Here is a 16,070-nt window from a genome sequence, read left to right as displayed (position 1 = left end):
TGTCCCCAATAACAAATGTGCAACCTTTACGCGCCACACCGAGTTGGCTGAAGGTCACGGCTGGTCACTGCTGCTGAACAGTTTGTGTGACCACGACAAAGGAAATTTGGCTCACTGCCGAACACAAACACGTACCACAGGAGCTGATTGCTCCAGCATGCTAGAGAGCTGCAAAGTTTGAACACACTCCCCATAGCTTGCAGATGCTGGAACAACACCACTGGCTCTAAAGCCTCATGGGCATCTCTCACATTATTAATGAAATGCTACTTGAAACCTGAGACAGTGAAAAGCCAGGATGAGATGGCAACTGAGGCATTCAACAGTGCATCCCGCTGCGGCGATGGGAACATGCACCGGAAAGATGGAGAGACGCCGAGTTTCGCTTTTTAAAATACAAATTTGAATGATTTCTTCATCTCAATAGAAAACTATGCAACCACTGCACAGCTAAACACTGTTATTAACAGAAGCAAACACTGCTCCGCAGGAAAAACTCCCATTATGACCAATGGGTCATTCTCTTAGTAAAAGAACAGGATCAGATCTTACTCGCAGCCACAGAAGAGAAAAATGTTAAATGTACGAAAAGCAACTCAAAGGGAATTTCACCCAGATAGTTCATGGAAGTTTTCAATGTCTGCTCTAGCACTGTAATAAAAAAACCACAGTGATTCAGTAAAGCAGTGTTTTTACTAAATAATTAAGAGTCTGGGCTCCTCATTTAGAGGAGCTAATGACAGCAGGCAAGAAGTCACTTGACTTCACCCCAGTGCACAGACGCCTGTGTGTCCTGAGTGTTTTCACATTTTTCAAATGCTGAGGAGATTTAGCTCACTATCTATTCTGTATGTAACAGATCACTCCTGGAAGAGGAGACCGAACTCTTCTGGATGGTGTAAATCAGCAGCGCATCTGCCACCCTGTAGAGAAACCTTTTTGGGGAGCAGCATTTTCCCTGGCCTGAGATGAACCCGAGCTATCTCACAGAGCCTTACCAGGGTCAGATTAATTCTATATATAGCTGGTTCAGGGGAAACATAGTATTCATTTTGTCTGCTAAAGGATAATGAAGTGGGCATTTTCTCAGCTGGCATTTTACATCCTCTGGAGAAGGAGGAATTCCCATGAGCTGACAGCTACGCATTTGTTGGGAGACAAAGCTGTCAAAGGGTGATTCTTTAACAGTCAGCTTCAGCAGCATTGTTGCCATGACACACAGCGCCAAGGAGCCTGGACAACACGCAGAGGCACAGAGCATTCCTCACATTTATAGTCTTCCCACAGATTTTGTTACAATAGGTTGCACTAGTGCAACCAGGATCAACTTTTGGATTCACTTGGCTGAGCAAACAGATAATTGGGGAGAGAGCTGCAGGACTCTGACTATTTACCTCCTGTGTTCCTACCTTCTCACCTTCACCATGCCTTACCTCCACTTCTGCCCTTCTTTCTTTGCAGGGGAAAAGTCCCTTGTTCAGATGTCCATGACTGAAAAATGAGAATAGTACTCTGGAAATTTATACTGAATTACAATAGTTGACATCTCTTACAGAAAATAATAGAAAGACACATTTTTTTTCCCTGATGGATATACTTCCCAGAAATAAAGCAGAAATACCACACCAGCCAGGAAAGAAAGGGGAGACAGGGCTAGGATAAGTGCTTTGTAAATTGTTCTTGTTGTGGCTGCTTGGGAAAACTAGACAATAAGACTTCTTCTGCTATCAGACAGCATTTTTAATAAAATATGCTGTTTATCAGCTTGACAAGAAAGCATCAGCTTCAGCAGTAGAAGTAGAGGGTGGCTCATGCCATTTGCACTTACAGTTATTGTTCAACGGGTCTCACGAATCCAAATCAGAAGCTGTAAGGTGCTTCTGGTGCCCCCCTGGGCAGGACAAAAAGGCTGCCTGAGGGAAGTGAAGGACAAACCCTTTGGTAAAACGTGGCTGCTAAACTGGGTTGCACTTATGCAACAGGAATAATGCTCATGCTGTTTATTTTGTTTTCCTCACCATCAAGTCTTCCACCAAAACAATACCTTTATTCCCTAAAAAAGCAAAAGCTTAAAAATGCTAATTGCAGGCTAAAATCTCTAAAGGAGTCCGGTCCTTTCACAGTGTAACTTGAGTAGTTTATTAATATTTATCCTAAGTCTCCATTTCCCCTTTGAATGGAGCCAGCTGACCAGCTGGCAGCACCCCACAGGTGTGGCAGCCTGTTCTTCCTTTTCCTTGCCTGAAAAGCCATTGCAGGCTCAGCAGTAAGATGCAATAACCTTTGGCTGTTGCACTTCTTGCATTTCTTAGTTTGCATTTCCCATTCCTTCCAAGGAGCCAGTTGCCTGAGAATGAATTCCCAGCTTTTCTTATCACTTAGGCATCTTTTGCCTTGATTTGTAAATGCTTGGTGCATATTTGGTGTTGACTTGATCAATAACTTGCAAATGCAACTATGAAACTGTATATTTTCCTGAAATTTATTACAGTGGAATCAGCTTTTGTATCCACAAGAAACAGAATATTGTGAGCGAGAGATATATACATACATCTATATATGTATGCACACAAGTCAACAACTTTGTGGTTTCCCTTGTATACCTGCAAAGGGCAAGCAATTCTTTGGTGGCTTCCTTGGCACAAAGATTGGTGCTAGAGACAAACAAACAGATAAATACATCACAAATCAAGCTAATGAAGTGAAAGATTTCCCATAGACTTTTTTACTGAGTTTATTAATATGCTATTCTAAGCGTCAGAATTAAGAAGCTATAGAACATGGAAAAATACACAGATTATCTTCAGTATTAATGTGTCCAGGCTGGTGGCAATAACTTGCTGTAATTCATCACAGAACAGATGTGAAACTATTTTTTCTTCTTGAAAGAGAAATGTTCGATAGCTGTTTTCCCCTCCATAGAGGAAAAAAAGTGTAGGTCCTTCCATAGGAAGCAGGTAGCACAGAAGGAGTGAAACCAGCTGGAAGGCTTGAGGAGGCAGCAGGTGATCAGCTTGTTCCATTTGAACATGTGCTGTTCCTTATCACTTCACCAAGAGATTTCTGGATGCCTCCAGCTCACCAGCTGAAAAAAAAAATGAGAAAGGAGGCAGTTAAGGTGCAGTTCAAAAAGGGTCAGAACACCTGCTCCACACAACTTCCCTGGCAAGCAGTGCCACCACACATGATGGGGACCGGAGGCAGCCCAAAGGGAACTTGCCTTCAGCAGGAGATGAGGCACCCTTGATACCACCTAACATTTGATCCTCAGGGCATGCTGAGCTGAAGCATCTATGGGACTTCAAAGTCTGTTTTCCAAACGTCAGTAAGAAGATCAAAGCCTATCTCTGTGTATTTGGTGTTAGGATCATGTACCCTTGTAGCGCAAATGCTTTTCGGAATGTCCAATTCGAGCTTCTCAAGGCACAGCTTCTCCCTGATTTATTCTCTGCATCTATTGAGAAGAATTTGTCTCCGTTGTGTTTGTAACTGCCTTTCAAGCACCCATAGGTTGCTATTAGTTCCTTCAAAGCCTTCTCCAAACCAAACAAGCCTAGCTCCCTAAATCTCTCCTTCCATGCCACATGCTTCAGACCCCTAATTGCCTTGGTAACCCTCTGCAGGGCTCTCTCCGGTTTCTCAATCTCTCTCTTGACTGGTGAGCCCCAGACTGGGCACAGTATTCCAGACATGGCCTCACCAGTATCAAATAGAGTGGGATAATAATTTTTCCTGGTTTGCTGACCACGATCCCTCTAGTGCAGCCCAGTATACTGTCTGCATAGTTGCAGATTGTGACTCTGGAGCCCACGGTAACCCTTCAGCTCTCCTTGTTGACCTTCATGAAGTTGCCGTTAGCCCAGTGCTCATGTTTCACAGCGTCCATCTGAATTCTCCCACAGATCAGCACAACTCAAAACGAAGATTTGCACCTCAGCATATTCCAAGCACGAAGAGCAAAAGGTAGATCAAACTGAATGACTGCTCTTAAAAACAAAAACCAACTTCTATAATAATACAAACCCTCCTATCATTTCTGTTGATTAGCACGATTTCTACCAAAAGTCAGCTAATCCCATTTGGTTCATGGAAATCACACGTCTGCATTCAGTTCCAGAGAACTATGCCTAGTTACACCAGTAAAAGATCTTATTCACCTTTTCTTGTGTTGTTTTGAAACTGATGGTTACATTTTTTATTTTCCAAAATTCCTGAGGACTTGTGGTGCCTGTGAATTAGTATTTGCTGCATGCTGCAGATATCCTGCACTGATGCTCACACTTCTGTCTGATCTGTTGATATTTCAAAATTTCTACCCTTCTACATTTGATAGCAGGTTAATATTTTGTGGAAATCCAACTGCTTTAATTTTAGGTAAACATACAAACACTGCCATCCACATTATTGGAAAGGAATGAATGTTGTATTAATAAACTGCTAGGAGAAGTCTGTTCACATAGTGAATATGCTTGCCAATAGCTTTGCTGACCACATAAATTCAGTTCTGTTTGAAATGCGATTGTGAAATCAAGTGAAGAGGACCAGTTATGCCTTTCGCAATATAACTGCACAGACAAAATCAGCACTGAAAGCAGATAACTCTCATATTGGTTTCTCTGAAAGCATAACAGAAAAGTGTATTTCATGCATTTTGGCAGTTCTACTCCTTACAGCTATAAATACATTTAGACTAGTGCCTCAAAATGCTCATATTCTTATTCCATTCAGGATCCGAGAAGAAATGCCATATGGTAATGAGCACAGTAAGTGGGGATGGAAGAAATCTTATTGTGCATCTGGATAAAATATAAATATTTAATTATTACGGCCACGGTTTTACAGGATAGTAGATCTAAAGTATAGTTTCTGCTCATTTATTCCTTCCAGTTACAAGCAATTCGAATGAACTTTTTTTAATAGCAGAGGGAAAAGCATTCTTGTATTTATTTTTCACAAGAGAAAGACATACTTTTAAAGATAAGAGAACTAATGGTTTCAGGCACTTCCACGTATTAGTATTCTTCTTTCAAGACTGGAAAGTCAAAAGCTTGAGGAAGCACCTTAGAAAAAGCAACATCTGAAGTGTCCTAAGTAGGGCACACACCACCATGACTCATTTCTCAAAATTTCTCCAGAAACAGTGAAGATAACAAGACAGTGTCATGTGCGAAGTATTTAGTTACAAACAGTAGAATTGCCCTGCACATAAGATGAGACTATGATTCAACATTGAGTAACAAAGGGGACATATCAATAACTGCTGTATTTTAACAGCTGTCTGAGGTACCAGATGACTTTTTCTGCATATTGTCATCTGATTAGAAAGGGAGATGTATATACAGACACACAAAAGTAATGCAGCAGTGACATAATGATTTAAAAATACTCTGATAGCACAAGATGGAATTCGCAATCTAAGCAACCAACAGAAAATGTATCATTTTCCTATTTTAAATTTGGCAAGTATGAATCTAAAACTCGCCTTTTTTTTTTTTAATCTCTACTATCTTGTCCACATATAAGGTTTGCTTTCCACTACAGGGTATTTTAACGGGATTAGTTATTAAAGTCAATGGGAAATTAATCCCTGTTTTCAAGAGGACCTGTTTGAATTTGGAATGATTTTCTTTTCTTAATGCATTAAATTTTTCTTACACAAAGACAAAAAAAAAAAAGAGATATGACTAGTCAATGACCATATTAGTCCATGGTAGGCATTTCTTTCCTGATAAGTCAGAAAAAGCCACTTTAAAATATATAGCTTATTAGACAATGTTACATTTAGATGGTAACTTTTTAGACATTAGTCAAGTACTGCTTTAATTTTAATTTATAACTCATCACTTAACTTCACCACACTTACTCAATACATAGATACCTGGAGGCCGATTCCACCCTATCATTGCTGTCAGAGCAGTGTCTTTCTAGTGAAGTCACTCCAGATCAAAACATGAGCAAAAGGAAAACCAGCCCTGTATGCCTTTGTGTTCCTTCCCATTTGGTGTACAAATAATTTTGCCAGAACTGGGCATATCTAACGATTTTTATTATTGACCGTTGACTATCAATTGTTTTTACTGTGTAGTGTCCAACACCCCTGGGGCACTATATGATAGAATTTCCTACATTAATAAATCATAATCTGCTGAATATTACCATTTGACTAATTACTCATTCCTCAACAGAAGGGAATTAATTATTCTAATCTTAATTTTTTTATTTCGGAAAACCATACACATGTCTACCTACAGGGGCCCACTGATCTTCATTACATGCACAATGTTAGATTGATTAGTTGTACAAAAATCTATTTGTGTCTAATGATGCTATTTGCATATTGTAAATTGCAGCAAATCCGGATTTGCAAAGGTAATTCTAACTCCTCTTTCTTTCTTCTCAACCTTTTCTCCCACAATACCACTTTATTTTTTTTTCCCTAATTAAATTGCCACACTTTGTGTCATCATATTAGCTTTCTCATTGTGTCTCTGTCTCAAGACCATGACCTGCACTGGTTATGTGCCCCTGGAACAATGAAACTGTCAACGACAGGGCAAAAATGTGGCATTTAGCCCATGGAATTTGGAAGCCACCCCCAAAAGAGATCATGTTGACTGTGGACATCTGTGTCTTCAAAGTGAAATGTAAAATCCACTTCTTTGATCTAGTCTTCTGCTCAGCAACACCACATTTATAAACAAACATGCATCATATAAAATAAACATTGCCTTGCTCCTGTTGAGCAGAGAGAAGAAGGCTCCTTCTGTGCCCATTTTATTTTGGGGAGGCAACTGGACACTGCAGCAAAGAGATGCTTTATATAAGGACCTAGAGATGTGGAGATTTTCCAAAACTAACAGCACATTGTGCACTGACAGTGCGGTCAGGCAGTTTATACCAGTAACGCCTTGCACTTCCAGCCACACGTTCAACCTGAAATCTGCCGATGAAAGCAGCTTTAGCTTGCACGCAGCAGTGACAGGGAATGAAGATACACATCAGGCTGATGAGCACTAAGAAGTGAATTGTTTGCCCAGATGGAAATCAATAGCTCTCTTCACTCTCTTCATTCTTTGGCAAGATCAGGAGCTTTGGATGGCAATTAAAGCTTCCCCAGCTGCCAAGTGTCCTAATTACACACAAGAAATCCCACATTTCTCCTTCTACCTGAAACATCCCTTGCGCCACATTCATTAAGCTCATTACAGTCAAGCCTGCTGCTGTTGCCAACATTGACATTTCTTTTTTAAAAAAAATAAAAATAATAATTAAAAAATCCTATTTTGCAGCTGGCTCCACTGGTGAGTGATCCCCCCAAAGCCAATGGATGCTCCATGGTGACCACCCACCCCTGGGCCATACAGTGATTCTATTAAGACCCTTCCAGTCAGCATTTTGCCTCTTCCACTGCATTTTTCAGTGTTTTTCACCTCCCATTTAATTTTGCAACCCACCCTCCCCTGCCCAGGACATTTTCCATTAAGAATTGCCCCCCTGCCTGCTCCTTGGATGGCAGGTACCAGCTGGCTCATCATCGCCCGGTACACACCCAGAGCGCGCAGCACAGCGGAGAGCGGTTTTATCTTGACACCCATGGACTTGTCTGACTCTCCTGGAAACGAAGCCCTATCTTTGACATGTTTTAGCTTTGCAGTGCTCATCCATCCTTTGCAAACTGAGACAGGTCTGGATTCTCAGAAGAAAGAGCAAATTTTACTTTCCTTATACGGAGCAATATAGCAAAACTTTATCATGGAACTTTATAATCTCTTTAATTTTCCTGGTACATATTTGGTGCTGTATAAATAAAAGTAACTAATGGACAGCTGAGCTTGAGCAGTGCAAACAGCTTCCAGGAACTCCTCCTAATTGTCCTCAAGCAAAATATGTGTTTTTTCAGAAGCCTTCAATAATTCAAGTCTGAATGTAATGCAATTAGTGAAGCTGTGCAAAGCTTACTGAAGAAAAAAGCCACTAAAAGCTCAGTCCTCTTATTTTATCATCATGATTATCACTTTGTTACGAATTAAAGTAGGAAAACCCATTAAGTACCCATGGATCCAAGAGCAAGGAGTCTTAAAAGACAAAGGTAAAATAGCATCCCACTTAGCCCAACAGCTCAAGACCACAATGCCCAAGACATTGTGCTGTATAAATAAATCACCTTCTGTTTGCACAAAATGGTTAGATTATCTTAATTAAGCCATGAGATTAGCTGAACAGCATTCAACTATATTCACCAAAGAACAAATAAGCTATGGGATACATCAAGGGAGAAAAGAAAGAGTATGAGGTAATCCGTCATTTCCCTTGAGCCATCCGTAACCTTCCAATTTACATGTGAACTTCTAAGGAGTTGGAAAGTTAAAAAGAGAATTATGAACATTAAAGAGTATTAATTTGTGTTATGCTTTTTTGGGCCCTTTAACAGCACTTCAATTCTCATTTATCTCAGTCTCTGCTGCACTACTCTGGAAGGACAGAGAGGCCTTAAAGGCAAGTATAAATGAATTTACACTGCCAGAGAAGCATAAGGGAGCCTTAGAGCTAATGAAAATCATCCTCATTATCAGAGAAATGAAAAATATTGAACAGTCGGTACTATTGTTGATGCAAGAAATAGTTAAAAATTTCACTTCATTTTAATGCTTTATAGTTCACAAATAAATGCCATATTAATCATCTTTTAATACAAATAATTCAGATGCACGTAAACTATTGCAAATAAAGCCTGATGGGAATTCTCCTTGAAGGAGAAAAAGACCATCTGTCCTTCATCAGCCAGGCACAAAAGGGATGCCTTGCTATTTTATAAAAACTGCCAGTCGGTTCTAGGTGTGGGATCATCTATCACAATAGGCAACGTGCCATCTCCCATGCTGGTGAAATGCTGTGTAATTTGCAGTGCTGTGAACACGGCTTGTAATTATATTTGATAGGGCCACAGCACACAAATTACATAGTTTTTACATTTAGCTGCTACCACAAATTTTGGCCTGGCATTAGCTCCTAGGAGTTTTCAGTAGGGACGAGGAAGAGGGGAAAAAGACGTGATCTGAACTTTTAAAGGGATTTTATCTTTTAAGAAATAGTTTCAGGAAAAAGATGAATAATATCTATGTGGGAATGTTTTATGATTATTATTTCTGGTTTGTTGTCAGTTCAGTTAGACAACAAACAAATAAGACTAGCAAGAGAAGAAAAAACTATCTTCTTTTCTTTCCCCCCCCCCCCCAAGTCCAGGGCTGGCAGTATTTGTCTAGGTATGTCACAGCAAGACTAGTTTTCTTCTCTTATTTGCAACGATTTGTAAGCACAGCTGTCAGGAAATATTCTGGTCTGAAGACCAGCTCCATAAAACAGATAGTTTATGTACCTGTCGGGTGCAATACTTCGTCATACTTGTTGACTATTGTGACAGATACTCTCCAGGATGCAAAGCAAGAAGTCCCCTCCTGTGGAGACCTTAACGCTGGAATTTGAGGACACAGATCCTAATCACAGCACAAAAGTACATACTCTGTGGTTCCCAGCGTTTACTGTCATTAAAGAACCAGCGGCTGGAACAGCAAGGCCATCCTGGAACACTGATCCCGGGAAATGCTGGATGATTGAAGATTAGCAACTATTTAATCCATTTTGGCCTGGAAAGAATTTAAGAAGAATGAGAAACTTGCATCAAAACTTGAGTAAGCTTGAAGCTATCCTGACATATTTGTGAACTAAATTCCCTCCCGACACATTTCTATTATTTCAGTTCTTGGATCATCATTCTTTGCATGCTGTGCCCAACAATGCCTTTTATTGTTGCCTGCCCCATTTTCCTCTTGCACACAAAGGGAAAGCTCCCTTGGTGAATGCCAGAGGCAAATACTGCTTTCTCAAAAAGTTACAGGGGAGCAGCATGCTTCGCCTTTTGTTTGCGCACTGTAAACTTCAGCCACACTGAGAAGGAGCTGAGTCATTCATAAATATGGCCTTTGGACTTTAAAGGTCAGCTATGCTTTTCATAATAAAAACCTGTTAGCACAGAATCATCCTTGCAAACCCAAACATTGGTTTTAAGTAAGGTATCACAAATGACCTGCCGTGATAAACACTCCACCCATAAGCTGCTACTCTGCAGTCTACAACAAGCTGTACCAGAACAGGAGAAGTGATGGAAATAAGGTGGTCTTGGAAAGGTCTAGGAAAATCTGCGATGTTTTTCACATACCATAGCTCAGTGAAAGAGTTTGCAGAAATGCCTGGCACAGCTGAATGTATGAATATGTAGACTTCTGAAACAGGAGGCCAGCTCAGGAAAGAAAAAGAAACATAGAAAGGATCAGCTCATGAATGAGAAACTTTGCAGTGAAACCACAAGGGCTGGTTGTAAATAAGAGAATAACATCTGAGACACAGGATAAAAAGCAAAAGCTGTTTTCCAAACATAATGAAAAAATTCAAACTCTTTCAGGGGCTTAAGGGTATTTAAATGTAAATGAGCTTACTTCACCCAACCCAGAATCAAAAGCTGCTTAGAAATCATTGCATTATTTTCTGTTTCATAACTTTTGAGCACGCAGCATACCATGCTCACAGCTCTTTGTCAGAGTGTCTGGGTCCGTATGGGATTGTCTCCTACTGAACAGAGGGGATGTCTGTTCCAAAGGATGTAGCACCTTTGCAGCTGTGCGCATCATTTCATAGGAGACTGCTTCCCTTAGACATGTGCCTGAACCCCAGCACTCACTGTAAACTTGTTATTTTTATGAAAATAAGTCAGAAATACATGGAAAGAACAGCATGGGGTTGCTTCTGTGTGAGAGCCATAATGTATTTGAAAATTTATGACCATTTTTGAAGCCGATGAAAGGTTTTAGGATGACATACAGAAACCAAAGTCCACTACTGCAGAAAGCTCCCGTGAGCAGCAGTGGGAAGCAGCTGTCCCCAGCCCCCGGCACCGAGCGCTGGCCACAGCAGTAGCCACCCCTGGGGCAGCCCAGCTGCCACATCCCTGATGGCTTTGCCCTTCTCCAGCCACAGCCAGCAAGGACACAGCTCAGTGCCAATTGACACAGAGATGTCTGTGTCCTGGAGCATTCCCCAACGAGGTGGCAGGAGCAAGCGCAGCCACCGCACTCGTGTCAGCAGTCCCACCACCTCTCCAACTCAAGCACTCGGAGTCACATAACTTTCAGGTCCTTCAATTCCTTATCCCTCCTGCCCTCTCAAAACGTGTCTAGGCTCCAATATTTCTTTCTCCACAACTCTAGTGAGAAGTCCAGGCTGACCTGCTCATGACCACAGTGCAGCATCCCTTCTGCCACGCTGGCACTCGGCCACCCGGCTGGCTTATAATGTTGCTCTTGAAGTCACTTGGCACTGAAATCCCTCAAAAGCAGAGCTCCTTGGGCTCCTTCATCAGGTTTGAGTGTCTCAGAGCACGCCCAAAGCTGGTGGGATCTGCCTTGTGTCCCTCTGGCCTCAGTATAAAAGTTTTTACTATCTGCAGATCTACTTCTTGCTCCTCTTTTGAAAATCCAGCCCTGGTCTCATCAGATTCTAATACCACCTCTCACATACACACTCTTGGTACTCCTTTCAGGCTCACCAAGAATGATGTTGTCTTCTCCTGCACCATTGCTCCATAAGGAAATGTTTTGTTAAGTCTGCTCAGTTTACCACATCTTTTCTTTTAAATCCCTCCTCAAACTCACTCTTGCCAGCCTGCTCACGATGCAAACAAAGTAATGTCTGCTTATTTGCATTAGCTTCTCAAGAACTTATGACACATTGCGATATAACTTAACTCTTCTCCCGGGTGCTCACAGGCAGGATTGCCGAAGGAGCTGGCTGGGGAACGGGTCCCCGCACACAAAGGAAGGCTGAGGAGGAACAAAACACTTCCCACAGCTGCCCTGCTCAGATGGTGGCCACCACAACCCCTATCCAGGGCCAGTAACCAGACCCCAAAACTTCTGTCTGCGGCTCTGGCCCCTGCTCTCCATCCCCACTTCAGCCAGAAACACTTGGCTCTTGTTCTTGTTGAAATTTGGATTATTAAGCTCTCTGGCCAGGACACTTGTGCCATTTCCAATAAGAGAATTTCCCTTAAAGCACCTAGTAAATTTCTGGGTATTGCCAATTTACCAAAGGAAAGACCCATTTCTATTTCCAGATGGTATGAAAACAAATGGATTTGGCAATATTTGTTTCTAGTACTTGATAAATGTTTACTTGCGCTGATTAGGAATGACACTATTCCTATGCCCAGCTAATTCTACAGAGCGTGCGATTAGCAGTATGTGTCATTTCAGCTGACTGACTCTTGGACCAACTGAAAAAGCCAAAGCTGGCTACCTTCAAGTGAGCATGTGAAGAAGGAAAACGAAACAAGAAACTATACATATTTAAAAACATTTGTGCTACTGCATTTCCATTGCAGATATCTAAATACCAAAATGCCTCACACCACACTGCTACACTGTTTCTACATCTTAAAATTCCCCAAAGCTATTGTCAAGGTTTCTACATTTGAGAGCTTGTTAAAATTTGCTCTTCTAACCTCTGCAATTTATAATAAGACCTATCCCTGTGAAATATGTATTTAATTTGTATTTAAAGTTATTTTTGGAAACTTGACCCAGACTTGTTTTATACAGAATAGTACAAAAGCTTATGGCTGGGATTTGCCTAAGCTTCAAATCATACTCCAGTGAGCTAAGATCTCATTTTAACTTGCTTATAAGGATTTCTGTTGGTAAGTGGCTGTAATGTGTTATTTTATTAAAGGTAATATCTTGAAAAACAGAAGGTATCAAAGACAGCAATTGCAGAGCCTGTTTTCTCCTCTGGTAACAGAGCAGCAGTGAGGAGCTGTGCCAGTGATGTCTGAGTGCATTTACAAGACAAACTGTCATAAAGATGGAAAATGGGGGAAGAATTACCGGCAGTGCGAAAGTGAGGGAGGCAGTGTGGGGGGAGTGTGCAGCGTTCACACAAGGCAAACCATCTAGCTCTAGTTAGAGCACTGTGAGGTTTGTATTGCCTCAGTGATGAAGAGCAAGACAGGCATTCCAACCAGAAAAAAAGAAAAAGAGACGAAAACGGATAACAATAACTGGATAAAAAGAAAATTTATAAAAGCATGCTGGAAAGACAAGCAAAGAGGTGCTGATACCATTTAGAGACCAAATATAGGCAATCTCACCCAGACTAGTAACTTCTCTGAAAACACAGGTGTGTCTGTGCTTTAACACACCAAAGAAAAACTCTGGTTTAGGGCATCACCTAAGTGCACATGCTTGTATCTTCATGCAATTTTTTTTCACTTGCAAAGCCAGGGTGATAGCCCAAGGACGTGCCATTCCCCACAGAAAAAAACAGAGCTTAGGGACAGCAGATCACCCTTCTGCCACTAACGAATCCTGGCGTGGGCAGGTCCAGGGTGTGAGCCAAGGGGGACTTTCCTGGGACGAAATGAGAAGGAAGGTGAGGATAAAGTAACAGGCGGAAGAAAAATTGCAGGGACAGGGTGGGTATGTTTTGGATGCCAGCAGAAGCGGATTAGGGTTGGGTACCTTCTCAAGCGTTAATATCTCTACAAGAATCTGACCTGAAACACAGAGTTCAGCTTTGCACTAATGCATTTTCTGTGTCTGGGTCCAGGGAGGAAAGAAGTCAAACCCATTTCTGTACCACAGCCAGGGTCTCTAGCTGGGACAGCCTCCCCACCCCTCCCACCCGGTGCCCGGGCTGTCACCTCACAGCTCAGCACACCCAGGTACAGGATGGAACTTGTCTTTAAAAGTCAGATGTCAAAAGGACTTTTTTTTCTTTCTTCCCTCAAGATGGAAAACTCCTTGCACTGGAATCAAATAATTGAAAAGTTGCTGAAACAAGAGAGTAACAGTTAATCCTGCCCATAGGGTAGATCTAAATTCTCCCTGGAAAGGCTACTGCATGCAGGATTATATATAGTGGTTAACCAAATATTCAAGGGACATTAGTAATTACCATAACATCCCACCACTTACTCTGTCAAATGCACAATTTATGCAACAAGCCCACAACTTCAAAAGGAATTTGTTTACTTTAAAAATAGTTGGAAATACATTACCAACCCACAGTTTTTTCCCCAATACCTTCCTGTCCCCACCTCAAAAAATGCCTGAAAGGCTTCTAGGTGTTTTGTGCAAACACCTTTCCCAGAGAATTTTCCCCGGTGCTGTTTGTTTCCAATGCTTGGTGTGCCAGGGCACACGGCCCCTTCGTGTCCCGGCTCCCCTGGCAGAGGCGTGCTGGCCACCCATGTGAGATGGCTGCTCTTGGCACTGTCCCCAGGTCCAAAACCCTCCTGCCACTCCACGCACCACCCCCCATCAGCTTTCATACACATTGGAGAGTAGAAGAAGGTCACAAAGAGCTCAACCTTCATGCTGCACTTTCTAAAAACATAAGATTTCTTAAAAACACACCTCAGGAAGCAGAAATACACCAGGGAGTTGTAGAGGGGTGTCGGAGGCCAACAGCTCCCACCACTCTGCAACACCAGCACCATCACCTGGGCACCAGAGGTGTCCCGGGATGCGGGAGAGTTCTCACCCCTCTCAGCTGCTTTGCTCCTGGCTCCAAAGAAGCTGGAGCCACAGCCCTGGGAGAGCAGCCCCTGCCCGGGGGGAGCAGCCCACAGCTGCCAGGGGAAACCTCCCAGCCCTCACCCTTCCAGCCTGCGCTGAGTCAGGACCCTAAAAATACGAGCAGGCTGGTTCCACCCGTGTGCTTTGATCTCCCGGCCCCAACGCCGAGCAGACCCAGGGCTGCTGGAACTCTGTGCCAGCCAGACCGCTGGCCTGCCCAGACTTGTTGCAACCTGTAGCTCCACCATTTCAGTGATGTGCTGATTGAAAGCTTACTCTTTAAATCTGATATGTGTTTTGGTAACTTGCTTCTTTTCTCTGGGAGCACCAAATGCTTTTAGGGGCAAGGGATCAGGATGTGTCCCTAATAACACCATGTTTTTATAGCAGCACTTCAGTTTCTGATGGGATTTATTTAAGACTGGAATATTTATAGTTAAAAAAGCTGAGCAATGGAATAAAAATAGGCTTTATAAATTAAGTTCATGCTATTAACTGACTCAGTACTGGTAACCAAGAAAGAAGCATACTGAGCTGAACTTAACTGGTCTGAGCTTGTGCGCGTTGCCTTCCCCTGGACTTGGCATGCAGTTCCCAGCCCCTGCCTTTCCCCAGCACAGGCAGGGAGCTGCCTGCTCCCCGCAGCATGGCGCACCAGCCAGAGAGGACCTGGGCAGCATGGAGGCAGCTCCCACATCCACACACACAGCCTGTACCCATCCCCCTGCCCAGTCCCCAGGCTTGGCATCACCCCCAGAGCTCTCCTGGCCACCCCTCTTCTGCCTGCTTTCCCCTTAGCTTCGCCTCTGACCTCATGGGCTTTGCAGCTGAGCCTGCGTTGGCAAAGGCTTATTACTCTGCCTTACAAGGTTATTTTTAAAAAATTATCTTGCAGAGATATGGGAGCTGAAAGCTCCACTTTGTTCATATTTGTCTTCCCTTGGCTGTGTGCATGCCAAAGGGCTATCATCTTGCTTCCCAGCTGAAACAGAACTTCAGTAACGCATACTTGGGGAGTTCTGTCACTACGGTTATCATTTAGTAGTGACAAATAAGCTAGGGAATAAAACAAACAGACGGAAAATGGTCAGCTCCATCCATGGACACCTGCTCTGTGATGCAGTCAGTAATGATCTATATACATTTCAGAGACAAAATTCCTATACCACATGTTGGAGAGTATCTGTTCAGATCTTGGAATGGGTAACAGGATAGACATAATGGGTACCAAAAATTGCATCAATTCAACAGTCTAAAAAGTACCTAGTTGTAGTTTTGAAAATAACAGATTATCTCATTCACAAAAAAAGCTCTTGCACTGGGAAACAAAACAAGGGTAAAAATATCACTAAAAGAAAAACAATATGAGTCCCAGCACTATTCACCCTCAGAATGAGTCACTGACACCACAAGCTTCCAGGGCTTTTTCAAACGTGGGTTACT

Source organism: Streptopelia decaocto (genome assembly GCF_964273445.1).
Source record: "Streptopelia decaocto genome assembly, chromosome: 5".
Taxonomy (NCBI): domain Eukaryota; kingdom Metazoa; phylum Chordata; class Aves; order Columbiformes; family Columbidae; genus Streptopelia; species Streptopelia decaocto.
Note: the sequence above shows the minus strand (reverse complement) of the source record.